At 33.4% G+C, this 17,122-nt stretch overlaps 1 protein-coding gene and 1 long non-coding RNA gene across 5 annotated transcripts in view; one reads left to right on the top strand and one right to left on the bottom strand.

Moving 5' to 3' along the window:
• The window catches only part of ca10a (carbonic anhydrase 10 (inactive)a), a 252,271-nt gene that overhangs the window by 31,971 nt on the left and 203,178 nt on the right, over positions 1 to 17,122 (bottom strand).
• LOC141376800 (uncharacterized) lies at positions 60 to 16,851 on the top strand. The gene is made up of 2 exons (XR_015503630.1): positions 60 to 201; positions 12,505 to 16,851. It is a non-coding gene; the product is annotated as an uncharacterized LOC141376800 (long non-coding RNA).

Genomic DNA, 17,122 nt, shown 5'->3' with positions numbered 1-17,122 from the left:
ATCTGATTGGCTGACACATCCATTGGCGCTTTAAAAGTTGAGAAATTCCCAACTTCTGCAGTAACCAATGTCTCTAAATCAGTGCTAACGGACCCACAATTCAGTTCAGCAATGCTTGACGTCCCCCATTCTAAATAAACGAGAAGTGTTGACGCTGACGCATTACACCACAGGATTAAGAAACTTGAAAACCCACTCAAAGTAAAAGTAAATTCATTGCATAACTCTCATAACATGAAAGGGTAAAGCCTGCAGCCCACAACAAATGTGGAAATTTATTGCTCATCATATCTTAGTTTACTACAAATAATAAGAAATTTGCTCACATGGTCAATTGAGAATTAATCAAATGCTCTGCCATCAGCCAATCGTTGCATTGCTGATCATGAGTTAATAGATCTGTTCTTCACAAATGCAAGCACATGCAGTAATCTCAGATCAGTTCATCCACACATTTTAATCTGACTGACAAACTTATTTGAAGAACTAAATTAGCAACATATCAGTTATCAAGATTAAAACATTTAAGATCTGCCAAATCATCTTAGATCGATTAAGTGAGGTACGAAGAATGGACCTCAGTTCTTTAAGAAAAAATATCCTCAGTCATAAATGAACTACTTGACTGTTAATTAAACCCAACATTTAATAAACCACTTAAAGGCCATGAATCACTGTATAAATCAAAAGAATATCCAAGACCTACTCATGATTGCAAGTAGACAAATGGCAGTCAAGCTGTCCTCCCGAAGTACTGCTTATTCTACAGCAATAAAGTTAAATTCTGATATTGAAAATAATAGAGCTTTATTGATTCTATAATATATAGAATATATTATATATATTATATATATATATATATATATATATATATATATATATATATATATATATATATATATATATATATAGACCACAAGTATTGTAAGGACAATTTCAGTGAATTATATAAATTATATTTGAATTAAAACAAATCAGATGTCTCATTGCTGGATAGCATGAACACATACTGTCAATTGAGAGAGTAACATTCTGGGCATTCTTTGTTTTATACCCGACTTACTTTTTTTGTGGGTCATTTAATCTAAAGTATTTGTTTTTAGCCCATGGCTGTGTCCAAAACCTAAGCCAAAATACCTTTCTGCCCAGTTAGTCATAGACTAAACAGACAGGTACCGCCTAAAGAAACTACTTCTTGACACGCTTTCCAACCCACCATAACATTATAGCTAATGATCTAGAACAAATTCAAGTGGGTGTTAATAACCAAGCAGATTTTTAGTAGCTATAATGTTAAATATAAGCCTTTCCTTTAGTCAATTTTTATTCATTCTAGCAATCAGGCATGCACAGGACTGTGGAATATAAGCATCACACATTACATTCAAAACAGACCAGATGAATGAAACACACGGGTGCTGAATTCAGATCAAGTCTTTCTTTCCTACCTCAATATACACACTGTTTCTTATCTGTCTGATATGGCAGTAGCCGGGATTTCCTCTCAACATGAAGCACAAATATGAATTATGTTGCAAAATGTGAATTATCTGTGTTTTCATCAATTTGTTAGAGCGATAGCAGAAGTCCACACATCCTTTACTCAAGTAGATGTAGTGTTTAAAATGACTCTGGTAAAAGTTGAAGTACTGACTATACTTTCGCACTCAAGTAAAAGTAAAAAAGTAAAGCCTCAAAAATGTACCTAAGTAAAAAGTATCCATTACCTCCTGATTTAGTTTCATGCTGGCAACTAGACCTAACATCATATTGAAACATTTATACAAAATAACATACATTTCTGATTTGGATGTAAAATTTGTTGCAAAATCTTCAGCAGGAAAGTAGCCAAGCAACATCATATGCTGCATTATTACAAAACGACACTGTTCAAAAATCTATGTATCATCATCCTGACACTGACATCCTGACAACTCGCAGTGTTCAGCATGTATTCTGCATTAATGTCCATTCATACACTTAAAAAAGGAGGCCTATATCTTTACAAATAAATAAAAATATTTATTTAACATTTTATTTTGTCCAAAAGATTTGTTTTTCTTTTGCTATTATAAATACTAATAAATACTTTATAGATTTGACTATTTTGAGCATTCGGCTAAATCTGCTTGATTATCTTTTAAACCAAAATCAAAATACCCTACGTTTTCAGTGTTTCTTTTTTTTTTTTCAGAATATTGTGGATATTTTCTTTCATGAATCTAGTCATTAATGCTGATAATACATATATATATATATATATATATATATATATATATATATATATATATGTATTATATATATATATATATATATATATATATATATATATATATATATATATATATATATATATATATATATATATAATACATATATATATATATATATATATAATACATATATATATATATATATATATATATATATATATATATATATATATATAATACATATATATATATATATATATATATATATATATATATACATATATATATATATATATATATATATATATATATATATATATATATATATATTTATATATAAACAGGCATAATTACAGCCTCTTAGACATTTTGCATGACTTTTTTTTTCACGTGATACATTCCTGAGGATCCTCATTATAATTTTATTCATAAATCACTCAGTTTGAATAGTTTTGATGGTAAAATACAACTTATTTAAATGAAGAAAACTTTAGTCATCCTTACCCTTCTTGTGGTAAGCTTCACAAACTAGTCTACATATGTGCCTGATCAACATGGGTTGAAAAAAATAATAATAATAAAATTTCGGAGTAAAGTACTGATACCAGAAAAATCTACTGATCGAATCTACTGTAAATGTCACAAAATCGATGTGAAAAATGTAACAATCTAAATGTAAAAGTTTTTTTTAAAGTTTTTTTTTTATTTATTTTTTTAAATCTGGATATAAGATTTTATATACAGTATAATTTACTTAAATGAATTTAAAATACTGCAGTGGAGTGATCGTATTGACTAGTCTTAATAACCTGGTATTATTTGGCAAATGCATTTTTATCTCTTAATGCATTAGCTCTTTCACACAAGTGTAAAACAAGCCCAAGCAAATAAAGAATTATTATTATTATTTTTTTTTTTTTTGCCAATTAGGGGGTTTTAATTTGAAATTGGCCAATTCAATCACTCGTTTCTGATGCAATATTTCAAAATGTGTTCAACAATCCCTGATTGTGTCTTATTTAAACATTTGCTCTTTATTGCTAAGGTTTTCTAAGTCTAGAATTGCTTTGAGTTTTCCTTCCATTAGTCCTGCTTTTGTACTGTTCTCTGATGGCGTATCTTAGTGTTATCTTGTGTTGGATCTAAATTTAGCACTTGGGTCCTTCTTCACAAGGTCACTCCCTGCACTGGATTGTTGTAAAGTCCCAGCAGGTCTTGTGGTTTCAGCAGTAATGAGCACATTTTAATGCTGTTTCTGGCACCCTGTGAAGAAAATCAGGCTAAGAGCATAATGCATCTGATTAAATGACAAGATTTGCATGTTGAAAAGTCTCACATACATCTGGCTTGGAAAGTGCAATGCATTCTTTTAGTCAAAGCAGTGTCAAGATGCTGTTTAGTGACACCACACTTTTGAAGCCTTTTCAACCGAGTTTAAAGTGTCAGCATGGAAAATTGCCAAAGGGAAACAAAGCAAAGAGCAAAGCACTAGAAGTAAAACTTCTTTATAAAAAGCCAGCTTTATAAGAACAATAATCATAAAAAAACTATAAAAGAGTGCTTGTAAAAATAAGGGGTTTGTATCAGACTGATATAGTTTGATTTGATTTGATTTATTTATTTTTAATCAAAAATATCATACATGAAATATAATTAACAAAAATTTATTTCAACATAGTCGAAAATGCAGTGGAATGAAGCACAAGCTTATTATTTTCACACCCCATTACCACATACTTCATTCGTCTATTAGTTAAACTAATTTCTTTTTTTACACATCTCTTTTTTACATGAGACATATGTTATCCGTTTGGCATCTTTGACATATTATATGTTTAAATCCATTTGTACTTTTACATTTTGTAAAACAGACCCAAAGAAAAAAACAAAAAAACGGTATTGCAGTTTAGCAGTGCACTTGTTGATGTTTAGGATTATATCAGTCATAGAAACACTCAGTTCTTAATAAATGATTCTAAATCTTCATAGTTTTTATGTAATTCTAGCATGATCTGCAGTATAGGGCTGCACGATTTGGAGAAAAAAAATTGCGATTTATCTGATCAAAATTGCAATTTAAGATTCAAAATATGATTTACTATAATATCATAAAAGAGCTGCAGGTTTGATGTGGTGGTTCTAACAGCACCAAAGAAAGACCAGGCATAATTCCAAACCAAAGTAAGCTGTACTATGCTCCTATTTATTTAATATTTTTTTCCAATAAAGATGTCAGTTGTCATGACAAAATAATAAAAAAAAAAACTACAGTATTTAAATTAAATTAAATTAATTATATATAAAACCTAATATATATATATATATATATATATATATATATATATATATATATATATAACCTTTACATTTCGATTGTTCTATTTTTAATATTGATTTCATGGCATTGACAGTGCATTGACAATGATTTTCATACACAATTTTAGATTTTACTCAACAGCAAGAATTCTTGTATTAAAATGTATCATTTACAAATATTTATATATTATTTGTAATACAATTTTGTCCTTTAATACAGCAGTCAGATATATGATCTGAATCTTTAATTTGACCTACTTAAGAAAACACTCTTTTCAATGTATAAACAAAATTCAGGTACATGAAGGGAATAACATGAGCATTTATAGAGAATAAATAAATGTAAATATTATCTTGCTTGCTCTTGAGTGTTGTCTAACAAGTTCTTAAACACCTAAGAGAGAGAAAGAGAGAGAGAGAGAGAGAGAGAGAGAGAGAGAGAGAGAGAGAGAGAGAGAGAGAGAGAGAGAGAGAGAGAGAGAGAGAGAGAGAGAGAGAGAGAGAGAGAGAGAGAGAGAGAGAGAGAGAGAGAGAGAGAGAGAGAGGGGCAAAGCAGAGGAGATATGGAGTTCACAGCTTTCATTTTCTCCGTGGCAGTGATATACGGACTCATGGGTTCTGCTGTAACAGATGCCTGCTTGTTAAGTAAGGTTTGTTGTATTATTTTTATTTCTCGTGCTCACCTTCCTTGCCATATTAATAATCTAAATAATCACAGCTTTTGCAGTTTGAAAATTACACATTTTCAAATCGCGATTTCGGTTTAAAACCGATTAATCATGCAGGCCTACTGAAATATATTAATAAAAGTAATTGTGGTTCTTGAGTGTCTCTAAATCATTTACAATGGACTGATTGACATCTTGGGGAACTAGAGAGCCGAATGAGACACAGATGAAGATATCTGCAATCTGCTAAACATGTTCCGCTCATTGTAATAACACCATACATTCACAGAGACATGCTTTTCTGTCTCGCCTCAATTTAATTCCACCTTAGAGATCTCAGCTTTCAAATCTCAGCAAGCTAAAAGCAGTTAGCAGTTTTTTGCCAATGCATCCCTACACATAAATGCAAACTGACCACTGAGACTCAGTTCAATTTAGAATTGATCCAGTTTCTCAAAATGGTCAGTAATGCCAATGTGCCTAGTTTTAATTGGTAACACACTGATAAGAGATGGATTACATAGCCAGAAGTCCCAGCAACACCACTGCAAATTTGCAAAGAAAAAAATCAGCACAATTACATGTAACTTTAAAAGGATCTGCTAGCTGCACTGATTCATCAGACACATGTACCCACCATTTTAAACCGATTCTTTAATTGTCCCAACATTTTAAGTCAGGCGTATCTGCTCAACCATTTACTTTTTTGATTGCTCTCTTTTCCACCGTTTATATTAGCTAACCATCAACTTGCTTATAAGCTAACTGCCAGATATAGGTTTTCTACTTACAACTTTTACTAGATGTGGCCTAAGTAGAAAACCACTAAAAGAGTCTGAAGCTAAATTGTTGTCGAGTGCCTGAATTGTTTGCAACAACACTTTTTTTTTTATTATTTTAATTAAGAATCAAGCCGGTACAGGGCTTAACAATAGGGACTACCCGATGGCCTGGGGCCATCATGAGAGACGTTTGGGACAGTAGACAGGATCGTTACTGGTCTGATCAGGCAAGTGCTCCTGCCTTTAAATGCTATCTTCTCTATGATATCATAAACTCCATATTTCTTGTTGATTCCTCTTATCTGATTGGATGTTGTGAGCATGTTATTTTTGTCCGTAAACTGGAAACAGGCACTACAGTAAAAACACAGCAACACAGCAGCAACATCAAATTATGAGGCCAACGTCTTGGAAGCAGAGATTTATGTGGGTAAAACAATAAAAAAATGATGCGAGGTTTTGTACAGCTTGCTGTCAGTTTGGCAAAGCAGCCACCTTTTGTTAAATCATTTAGAACTCCAATAAAATAACTGCACATTTTTAATACTGCTGTTTCCATAACACTTTAAATTTATTAATACATTAAAATACATTTATAATTTTTTTTTACTATTGAAATTATAAATTCACAGATGTAATTTTTGATACATTATTTACAATACGTGGCTAAGAAATAGCTATTAACTTTATAACTTTTTTTGGTGGAACCAGTAAAAATTTTGGCATCTGAACCACTGGCCCGACTGGCCAGTAGAAAAAATCCTTAGCGATGAATCCTGTGGTAGTTTAGTTCTTTTCGTTTGGACCAAAAAAACAAAAACAAAAAAAAAAACAACATTTTGTTCACTACAATTAGGACCAACCATAAACATATAAATAAAAAATAAACAAACAATGATGACTTTTATTGTTTGTTAAACATTTTGTGACAGAACATCTATAATATGCAATGTGAGCTGATCAGGCTTATTGTATGCAAACATGTGATGGTATTTATCAGTTGAGAAAGAGCTTATAAAATGTAAAAGTCAAAACAGCACTAGGAATTCCTCCACTTTAAGGACACTCTTTTCAAATGTGAGTGGAGCTCTAACAGCTCTACTTTGTAGGGATCTCATGACACCCTGCTGTTTTTGGCTTGTTTAGATGTCTTTAGTCTGTCTTGAATTTATATTTCAGTTGAAACACATCAGAGTTTGTGTGGAAGTGTAGACCTTGAACACATGGCTTTTTTTGTGCAGACCAAGGTTAAAATGGCAGTGTGATACTTTATGAAATGATACACGCTAACATCAATCATACCTTTGCAGTTCATTTTACTGAAAACGTATATGCCCAGTATTTACACATCTTAACTCAGTCATAACTGTATCTTTTATACTAGTTGACCCAGAAAAAAGGAAAAAAAAAAACAGAAAAAAACAAAAAAAAAAACGAACATGCTGCATGCAAAACAAACACTTAAGGAGTGTAGTCAAATTCGCTATCAATTACCAGTGTTGGCCATAGTATTTAAAGTAATAGTTATAGTTACTTCACACAAAAACTGAATTACATCATTCTAAAAGTAACTAATAACCAGGGAAAGCAAAATCTTCAAGCGGAATGTTAAATGAAAAGGACACTAAATTGAATTATTATAAAAAAAAATAAATAAATTAGTGCTGTCGATCGATTAAAAAATTAACTAATTAATTACACTTTTTTTTGCAATTAATCACGATTAATCACAATTAAAAGACTGAAACTTATAATTATGGCTATTCAAATGTAAAATTTATGTAAACTCAAGACAAAGAAACTATTTAAATTCAAAACATGATTGTTTATCAGAATTTTTGTTCAACTTGTAACAGATTTCTTCATGTAAACAACATACCGCAATAAACCTTCAAGATCCTCAAACTGTTGGCTTGAAAGTCATATTTATTACAGAAATAAAAACACAGGCTGTGTTAGTGCTATTTGAATTTCAAAACAATTAATGACAATAACAAACAAAAATGATTTTCATGTTGGGATTCTAAACGGACAGCAAAAAAAAAAAAAAAGTCAAAATACAGGCAAATAAGGAAATTGGAAAATTATAATAATTAAGTATTGTATTTAAACAATTGCACTTATTGTAAAGTTTTATTATTGAGAGTTAGTTATAAAGTTAAAACAATTTTGCTTAGTCCTCCTTTACATTCAGCCAGTTGCTAAGACAGTACAGTCTGTTGACATTATCGGGGGACAATGTGGACCTTTTATTTTGAATTATGTAACCGGAGAGTGAGAACAGTCTCTCACAAGCAAGCAACGGACGCACGCACACACACACGCACGCACACACACACACTGTACAGCGCAACCGGTGAGCGACTCTCTTCAGATTCATCAAAACGTATGACCACGTTCATCAAATTTGCTTAAAGCGTTCTAAAGTATGGCTATATTTACAAGGATTCTGACACAACAATGTGAAGCAGACACTTTACAAAAGTTATGTGTAGGGGGGGGACATGTCAACTTAATGAAACATTTGAGGGCTTATCGTATCAACTTAAAGGCAGAGGAATGCTGTCTTTGACATCTCGCGACATCTTTTTTACTGAGTACATTTACATGGACACAAATACTCTGATTTGAATATGATTGAGATAATACTCTGATTAAGAGTCGACCATGTAAACAGCGAATTTAGGTTACCATTTGGCATGCACTATCAAGTTCCAATAAAGCAACAGCCTGGTGATGCGGCGTTATGCAACAGTTGAAAAAGGCAAGCCGTCGTCAAAACCAACATGATGTGATTGCTTTATACTGAAACTTTCCTTCTAAAAGTCCTTTCTTGGTCTAAATTTTGACAGGACTAAAATAAATAAATAAATAAATTTATAAAATGTGTATATACATATATGTATGTATGTATGTATGTATATATATATATTCTATACTTTATTAGTGTTGCAGTGGGACAATTTGAGAGACACCTATTAAATGCAATATTTATCAAAACTGGATAAAACATGTCTAAAAATAAGTGATGCTCCTTAAGAAATGTAACACAAATGGAGTATAAATATTACAGTATTGTTTTTAGAGTGTCATTAGAGTACTATTTTTAGATTTATAAACATATATAAAAATAACATTGACATTTTTCCACACTTTAAACAGAATTTGGCAATTACATAAGATACACTACTTTCCAGTGGGTTTCTTTTTTTTTTTAACAACTAAAGATCTAAAGATCATTCATGTTTTAATATTGGTATAACTATAGCAAATTGCTTTTGTATCCACAGTGATCACGCTCTATGATTTATCTCACTGACGTCATATGGTCAAAGCCCACCTTCATTCACAGCAAGGTGACGATATGGTATTGTGATTGTAAAGTACTTCATCAAAATATACTGACATGATTGATTGTTTTGCCACTATTCATTATTTCTGCACATCAGAACACTTCTAAAGTTTTAGTTGCTCTAATGCAGTGCCTCGTCCACCCCTTTAAAACTGTCACCTACGTTTTTAGCCAATCATCATCAGTTATGCGGTTGTCCAAGCCCTACAAACACACACGCACACCAATCATCATCAGTTATGTGCCACACTCAAACACACCAGAAAAGGCTGACAGAGTCTGAAGAAGGAGCTCAATTGCAAATTATATATTACTTATGCACTGCCACATTTTAATGTCAGTAACATTGTTGTAACAGGAAACAGTTTTTATTTGATTACTTGTTACTGAAACAAGTAAATCTGTTAGCAACATCTTTATTTATGTCATTATTGCCATCACTGCCAAAATTACTTTTATGATCAGACAGTTCTTCTGAATTAAACATACAATGCAACCAATATAGCTGAATTCCTTAAATCACTCTTTGAGCTGCGTCTTTGAATGCAAATGATTATTCACACAATAAAAGCAAATTAGTAACTGCATTTTGGTAATTGTGTAATTGAACTTGAGAAGCTGTTGATGAAGCAGACATATTGTAATCACTTAGCATCAAGATGCTACATTTTATTTTAGCTGAGAAAATGTCAAATATTGTTAGTCTAGCAAATTGTTTAGGCCAGGGGTTTTCAAACTTTTTCAGCTGAGGACCCCTTTGTGTAGGGCGAATTCTTTTGGGGACCCCCCCAAAAATAAAATTGACGCCACCCCCTCAAATTAACAACTGTACTTAATTTTTTTTTTTTAAATTGTATTATTCAATACATTTATATTATTATATATTATGTAATAAATTTATATTATTCATTATCTGGATTAATTTTTGTAAGATGTTAGTTGAGTTGACATGGTTTTAGTGCTTCAATCTATTGATCAAATCTTAATGCGCAGTACTCATTGTGGTCTGTTCTCACTGGATTCCATCAAGCCATATTTTGTGTACAAGTCGTCACTTTACACAGTTTTTATGCCATTTTTATGCTTTTTTTCAGCCTATGCACAGCTAGACTCTTCTGTATTTACCCTTACAGCTGAGAGTCTAAATGTATCTAAAGATTTAAAGCTTTAAAGTTTTAAAGAGTTTTGTCATTCATCAGCCTGTTAACAGTTAACTGTACTGTTGTAACTAGCAATACTACAATGAAGGCTGTAGTGGTTCAGTGTGTTTTGTTCATTTTTATTCCTTTTTTTTTTGTGCACATCATAATTTACTCAGGTCGACAATCCTGAATTACACTGATAAAAAATAATTTCTTAAATGCAATCTAGAATTGGGTATTCAAGTTCAAAGAGCCACAAGTTTTACTTTGCTTAATTTTAGAAGCTTTGCTGACTTTAAAATGTCCATACCAGTTTGTTCTATTAATAATAATACTGAACATTACATTTAAAGTAGTTACACAAACAAATATGGGAAAAAGTGGAACAAAAATCCATTTATATTCAGAGTATTAAAATTTGATCAGGTATGTTGAGCTCCATTAAATACAGAGCACTAATACATTTTAATATTTAATAATTATTAGCCCTATAACATAACACAAACAGATACATTATAATTTTAATGGCTATAGTGGTTTTACTCAGTGTGTATACAATTTAGTTTTTTTAATCATCCAGTTATGAACCAATGTGAGTAAGAGGTCCACTGCAGAGCTCATCCAGCTGTCATTAGTGTAACAGGAGTGAAGCTCTGAGCACTCGCTGATGTGATGACAGCTCCATTCATTGTTATTGCAGCACTTTTTGCTTTACAATTTTAATATGTTTGTTTGCCATGCTGCAAAGTCTGATATTTGTACAATGCAAAGTGTAAAAGCCTGTCGCGATGTGGACGAGGTGCAATGTTGTGCCGTGTCTTTAAAATGCTATTTGTTCCCTATAAGTGAAGCCTGCGCAGAGAGGCGCGCACTCCGCAGCACCCAGCTGATCGGTTACTTAGGAACGCAAGCCATATACAGAGAAGTGCTTTCAGCCACCGATAATGTTCTTATTGATCATGTATTTTAACTGAAATATAGTCAGTCAAACCTGAGCATTCATTTAGTTGTTTAGCGTAAAAGAGGTAAGCGTAAGTGTAAGGTAAACGCCGTCAGGTGCAGCAGACAAGCGCCAAAAATCACAGTCAGGAAGCGCCTGGCCAGAAGCGCTTATTCAATAAAAGTCCCCGTCCACGGAGGCGGGCCACTGCACTTCTTTTCCTGTGTCACGAAAGTGTCAACTGCATTTAAATGACATAAGTATAAAGCTTCATTTTTGCGGTACTTTTGAGCTCAAATTATAATAAAAATATATTAACCTTTAGAATGATGCGGGACACAAAATTCATCCATGTGGGCTCATTGATCTAAAATTTCTTTGCGGCCCCCCAGGGGGCCGCGGACCCCAGTTTGAAAACCCCTGGTTTAGGCCACAAAGTGCTGATGATTAACCAATGCAGCTTTTGCATGTTCCATTTTGTGTGTGATCTTAAGTTCTTTGAAATTTGAAGCAATGATTTTGTCCCTCCCTGATTTGGGAGGACTATAGTCAAACACTATATCAATAGCAGAAAGATAATTTTTAGTTAAAGGTTTGTAAACTAAATCTAAAATATATAGAATGCTGATTAAGAAATTGGCTATATTAAATAAGAAGTCATTAACTATTTACAGGGCACCCAATGAAATCCTCATTGAGGAAAAAAAAAAAAAAAAACATCTGAACTTTTAGAAATAAAATATACGTTGTAATCGATGTGCATGAATTTGCCATACATGGTTCTTTGATCAATAGAGAAATATTAACATATTAAGACGTTAGATAGATAATAATACCTTAGAGAAACTAAACTATAAACATTAGCTTTTGGGCAGTGTAGCTTGCCAGAACATAACTCATGAATTAGTTAAAGGCCGGTCAAACTGTCCTTTTAAACCTATAGTTACAAATCCATGCATTCTTTAAATATCTGCTTTCCTGTAAGTTCTCTTTGTTCACAATTTCATATTTATTAAAACGAGTAAAAAAGCACATTCACAAATCTCCCTACAGCTTGTGCCTCTGCAGTGACTGCTGCTTTTGTTCCACAGTCGGTTCAAAGAGTTTCATAATGAGACCCTTCAGAAGAGGAAGAGAAGAGAGGGAAACAGAGACAAATAAGGGCCATGAAGGTCTAGTGGCTGATCTGAAGCTGCTGACTCAGTAAATGACTCAAATCCAGGTGTCCCAGATTCAGGGTTCACTTTCCACACTGTTGTCATGCAGGTTAGTCACCAAATAAAAAGGAAGAAAATTCAAGGTACATGTTTACTATCCATACATATGAGTACAACTATTATGCATTGTGTTAACCTATGTTCAATGAGTGTTGCAATTAGGCATCCATATACACTACCTGACCAAAGTCTTGTTCCAGATCCCAGTTGTAAGAAAAAAAAAAACAAATAATAACTTGACTTCTAGTTCATCATTTGGAGAAGAGGCAGAAGGTAGTTTTGTTTTTCCTTGAATCATCTGTTGACCTGCATCCCAATCATCACAAAAACTGCAGAAGACGTAATGGAAACCGCATGGACCCAAGCTTCTCACAGAAATCAGTCAAGTTTGGTGAAGGAAAAATTCATAGTTTGGGGATACATTTAGTATGGGGGTGTGCAAGAGATCTGCAGAGTCGATGGCAACATCAACAGTCTACATTTGTGTTGCCCATTACATTACAAATCACATGAGAAGACAAAATCTTCAGCAGGATAGAGCTCCTTCTTACCAAATGTTCACATCGAAAGCGGCGAGAGCGTCAAAGTAGCTGGAAGTCATTCGTTTTCAATGAGAGCCGGTGGCGATAAGGGACGAGGAGCAGCACAGTGCGTCATGCGGGCGAGGGCGTTCAGGAGAGTTGAAATCAAGTCAACTTTATGGTAATGAGCTATAACGTGGTTCGGCGGCAAGCAATCAGAATGAAGAAGTCAACCGCTTGAGTGGAGTTCAGAGAACACAGACCTGTGAACTTTGGTTCCGACCACAGTTGTTTCCAAGGGTTTGATTATTGCGGTGGCCAGATTTTCAATGATTTACAATGTTTTCTTACAGGAAAATACATTAAAAAAAGTTACTGCCGAGTCACTGATGTGCATTAATGTTATACATATTTATCTTTAAAAAAAAGCAGGAATGGGCGAGGCAGTGGTGCAGTGGGTAGCACGTTCGCCTCACAGCAAGAAGGTCACTGGGTCGCTGGTTCGAACCTCGGGTCAGTTGGTGTTTCTGTGTGGACTTTGCATGTTCTCCCTGCCTTCGCATGGGTTTCCTCCGGGTGCTCCGGTTTCCCCCACAGTCCAAAGACATGTGGTACAGGTGAATTGGGTAGGCTAAATTGTCCGTAGTGTATGTGTGTGTAAATGTGTGTGTGTGGATGTTTCCCAGAGATGGGTTGCGGCTGAAAGGGCATCCGACTCGTAAAAACTTGCTGCATTCCGCTGTGGCGACCCCAGATAAATAAAGGGACTAAGCCGACAAGAAAATGAATGAATGAATGAATGAAAAAGCAGGAATCTCATGTGACAGAACAAAACAGTTTTGCTGCTTCAGGATATTTCAGACATACAGTATAGACACACTGGATAATTAGGTAGAGCAAAGCCACACCACATGCAACTTGATCATCCATTGTTAAATGAATTTGACAATAAATGCACTACATTTTCACGCTATAAAGCATGCTTTATGTAGGAATGTAACTGATATGCTGCAGCTGCCCCTTTAAAGACGAGATCAATGTAACGAAGTTTGACGCTCTCACCGCCGGAGCTGAAGATAGACAGTGTTGTTGCCAGGGGAGCCAGAGCGACCTTGGACACTCTCATCAATTTCAGATATACTTTAGCCAGCACATCAAAGTTCCTGATAGCAAAGAAGGTGAAGGTGCTTCAGTATTGGCCAGACCAGTCAGCAGCAGACATAAACATTATTGAGCATGTCTGGGATAGGATTATTGAGGAGGCATTGAAGAAGAATCCAAAGAATCTTGATAAACTCTGGAAGTCCTGCAAGAACACCTTCTTTGCCATTGCAGATCACTTTATTGATAAGTTATTTGAGAAATTGCAGAGATGTATGGATGCAGTCCTCCAGGCTCATGGGAGTCATACTCAATATTAATTCCCTTTTCCATTGCACCATGTATACTATTTCTGTTAAGTGACAAGACTTTGGTCTAAGGAAAGGCATACCTCACAGTCTTAATTACAGTAAGTTAAAATCAATGATCATATTGATCATATTTTATTCTGTTATAATAAGCATAATCTAGAGGCCTTTTTAGTCACTTCAGATACCAAATAATCAACTAGAAGTTATTATTCTTTCCTCAAACTTGTATAGGCGACAAGACTTTTGTCAGGGAGTGTATTGAAGCATATAAAATAAATTTCCCTGAGGATGATATCTTATGCTCTTAGATGTCAAGTTTGATTTGATAATAATGGTAAACTAGATCAAGACATCCACATTAAGCTCAAATTGAGAAATAAAGTATGTAAAGTTTGCGAACGGGAAGGTGCAATGAAAACCAAGTATACAATTAACTAAAAACTATGCTGGAAAAACAACTGCTGGCTTGTGTCTCAGAGGAGCAGATGGAGGCATTGTGTGAACTGTTTCAGGGTCTGGTAATATTTTTTTGGTGATGATGTGAACCCTCTATGACAGAATCATTTCTAAGTGTATTTTCTGGAATTCTGACAATCTGAGGCTCAGAGGCAGAGCAGACTGGAGATGAGAGGGAATGTGGTGGTGCTTTAATAAAGCAAAAGCCCTCTCTGGACTCATTTACCACAGTAAGGGGTGTTCTTTGTGAGCTGGTGTCCTTAAAACAACCCTTCATCTAAAATGTATAAACCGCATAGACACAAAACAGACATTAAATGCAAAATTCAATAATAATAATAATAATAATACATATAGAAATGCTTTAATTGAATGAAACATTTTTTTTCTTTTTTTGTTAATGGATTGTGACAGTAAAAAAAAATAAATAAATACATAACACTTTCAAATTGAATATTAGTAAATTAGTGTGTGAGGAATAAATAAAAACAAACAAATAAAATCAACATTAATTTTACACACATGGACATAGTATATACACAACAGTGGTTTATAGACTATACCAATAGGATGATATTCATTCATCAACTGTATGAGGACCAAAAAGGGTCCAAGTACTACTTTGAGAACAAGACCAAAAAAAGCTGTACACCCCTGCCTATAATATATTGTGATGGCAGTTATATTAATACCAAGTGATGCATTTCATTTTTCAATATGCACATACAGTAATACAGAAAGTAGATAAAATAATATATTATACTATATTTAAAAGTATTAATTAGACAGTCAAGATTGTATTTATAAAAATGCAGTCTGCTATGTTTAGTATGTTATGGTTATAAGTAGACCACATTTTTTGTTCTGTCTGATAGTTTTATGTTATGGATGAGAAACCTGTTACCTTATAAATACTTATTGTGAGTCATAATATAGTTGCTAACCATTTAAAGAAAGCATCATGATGGTAGAAAGTGAAAGCAGAATGAAAATTTATCTCAGACATTATAATACATAATAGGGTTTGTTGTGTCTTTGTATAGATACTGTCTTTGTATAGATACATTTACAGAATTGTTAAGCTTAATCATAATGTATTATAACTGTTTATAATGATTTATGAGCATGAGCTTCATGCACCTTTTACACATACAGATTTCTCCGGAAATGTTTATTTTATTCAACATTTAATTCAATAAATACATACATTCAATAGTTTATTAAAATCATAAATTTCTATATGTATTATTATAATTATTGTTATTATTGAACTTTTTTACTTTGAGGATAGAAATGTAGAGCTGGGCGATATGGCAAAAATGCAATCTTAATAGTTATTTTTCATATTGAACAATAACAATATATATTTCAATATAAGTTGTTAATGCTTCCAGATTTAAGAGTACCCCAATAATGCCCGAAGCCACAAAATTAAGAGGGTCCATTAAATGGCATAATGTATTTTAAAAAAAAGTCCAGAGCTTATCATTGTTATTGACATACATTTTATCGCGATTCAATATAATACCATTTATCAGCCCAGCCCTACATTCACGTTAAGAACATGCTCATGTGACAAGTCTGCTCCAGCCATTCAAAACATTCAGACGAATTCACATACACGCTGTTTATGACAATGAAAGCCTTCGGATACTTTATAGACACATTTAGCTGCTAGTTGTTGGTCAGATAATGTTTCCATGTTCATTATTAATGTCAACTGTGGAAAAGATAGTTGATAAAATGCTTATGATAAACCACTGTGAGTTTACCAGCAAGCACTGCGTTCAGCTGCATCCTCAGGAGTACTCCAGTGAGTGTTAGCACACAAACATAAGTACATCTCGACATGTGAAAGTGTTCCTCTATATGTTTACATTGAAGATATTCACAATAATTATCCATCCACAGAATTTGTAATGTAATCAAATGTTTGAACATTTAGCTGTGGTTAGCGCTTTTACCTTTGTATGTCTCTGGAACAAAGCAGCCGCATGAATGCTAAAGCTCAAAAAAAAAAAAAGTCAAACCATCAACAAAAGCCTGACCCCTATTATATTTACAAATACAAAAGCAGAGGTTAAAGGCCATTTCTGAATAATG

The sequence above is a fragment of the Danio rerio genome, chromosome 12 (genome assembly GCF_052040795.2).
Source record: "Danio rerio strain M-AB ecotype USA chromosome 12, GRCz13ab, whole genome shotgun sequence".
NCBI classification, from domain to species: Eukaryota; Metazoa; Chordata; class Actinopteri; order Cypriniformes; family Danionidae; genus Danio; species Danio rerio.
This window is presented reverse-complemented; position numbering and strand designations above follow the sequence as displayed.